Raw genomic sequence first — 2,367 nt, forward strand, 5'->3', positions numbered from 1 at the left:
GTAAATCCACAAAATTATAATAATAATTAAAAAAAAATAATGATAAAATATTGTTAAAGTAATTTAATAGATTTTACAAAAAAAATTAAAATCAACTTTATTTTCTTTTTATTAATTTTGGAGCAAAAATTTTTAAATAATTTCAAAAAAAATTTTTACCCCAATGAAAATTGAAAAAATAAGATTTGATATCCAACTTACATTTTATCTAAACCAATCTTAATAGATTATTCTATATCAAAAATACAAATAAAAATATCATTTTAATTCAAAATTAAAACACTACCGTTTAAAAAGTTTTATCAATGGAGGATTTTAAGATTACGTGACGAGATGGAAGAGGAATATAAATTAAAAATCAAACTAAATACTCAACTGGTATGAGTTCGGGTTATGAGCACTATATAAAATAAATTTATTTACACACATAACCATACACGTACATTTTCAATTACACATATTCTATTTATGATGGACACAGGACCATAATATTTTTATTTCAAGTATACGAGACGGGTTAAGGGACGAAGAATTTATAACAGATACATGACGAAATAGGTTTCCCGTTCTAAAATAGTTACGCCTAGCTAATATATAACATAAAAACAACAAAATAATCTATATTGAATTAAAATTTGTTATAATTTTTTTAAAAAATATGAAACCCCGCACGTATGTGCGGGTCAGGATCTAGTTAAACATTAAAACTGTAAGACGAATGATCGATCCTTGACCATTGGTACTATCATGAAATATTTCAAGATTTTCATCCTTTTCTTTTCTCTCGTGTTTGTTACTTTAAACTTTTCCTAGGAATATTTAAAAGATTAAGCTTTAGTGTTACACAATTTTACGTCGTTGAAAAGCAAGGAATTTAATTTCACTCTTCTAACAATGTTAATTATATGCAGTAAACTTTAAAACTTGAACCTGATAAGAAAACTCATAAATTTTCAAGTCATTGAAATGAAAATAGGAGTGCTTTGTGGTTCTTCACTTCTCTTCTAGGATATAAATATATTTCTTTCAAGAGTATCTATAAAGGATGACAATAGAAGATTCAATAATTAGTTCATTCTCTTAAATACTATTTGATATTTTTTATACATGTGGAAAAGACAACTCCATCCTTCACTATAATTAAACTATTTATTTTTAATTTTTTTTTTCTTCCTTTCTTCTTCTCTTCACGATTATGTGCGGACCAAAATCAAATTTGTTTGGGTTTTGATTATGTGAATACCAAAATCAAAATTGTGGTAGATTCTGTGATTTATAGATGGTAGTGGTGATAATGATACCGGTGGCGATAGATGATGATGATACCGACAGTGATAATTTTATCGGCGGTGGTCGTAGTTGAAATATCGGTGGTAGTTTCAGTGATTTACAGGTGGTGGTGGTGATGATGATATCGGTGATGATGGGTGATGATGATATCGACAGTGGGAGAATGGGTTGTCGATGGCAACAACCATTGTTACATTCTTCTGGGTTCAATTTCATAAACGGATAACAATTTCATTAGCAACGTATATAAAAGGCTAACATATCTTAAACGTAACAATTATCTATATATACATTTTTGGATGACTTTTAGCAAATAAATCCTAGAGTTGGAATGTATTTACAATGGAATGCCACTGGTGGGTCGGGTTTTTGTTTATTTTTTGACCCGAAATCGTTTTAAACGGATCTTCCTTTAATTTTGCACAAAAAAAAAAGACATTAAATGGTTGTTATTATTGATTACACGTTTTGAATTAAAGATCCATATTTTAAACAATTAGTTACTAACCAATTATTCCCCAAATCTCTCAATATTAACTCGACTATATTTTGAAAAATATCTCATCCGAGATCTCAAATCTCATTTAATTACTACCAACTTAACATTTACGATAATCCTACTAACCATATCTACAACAAGAGAATTAAAATCAATAAATTATTTACTCATCTCCAAGTAAAACATTAAATATATTCGCCGGATTAAAAATATTTGCTCTAATCTTTTGCAATAATCTCGCATCTTTCTTTTCAAAATTTCGATTATTTAATGTGATCCCCCTAATTACTCTCACGTAACAAATCTTGGAATCTAATTAGTTTAAGAAATTTCTATAAAAAATCTAAATAGTATCCTACATTTCCGTTTTAATACCTATTTAATAGTATACATGCACATATAATAATTACTATCCAAATGCGTTCTTTACAAAAAAAAAATTTATCGTTTAGATTTGATTTCATTATTTATTAGAGAAATTATATTCTATCAACCCGAAAATTACAAACAACTCTCTTAACACTATAAATATAGTACAATTTTGTTATTCCTATATCATTAGTTTATCTACTAGCTGT

The sequence above is a fragment of the Arabidopsis lyrata genome (assembly GCF_000004255.2).
Source record: "Arabidopsis lyrata subsp. lyrata unplaced genomic scaffold ARALYscaffold_3, whole genome shotgun sequence".
NCBI classification, from domain to species: Eukaryota; Viridiplantae; Streptophyta; class Magnoliopsida; order Brassicales; family Brassicaceae; genus Arabidopsis; species Arabidopsis lyrata.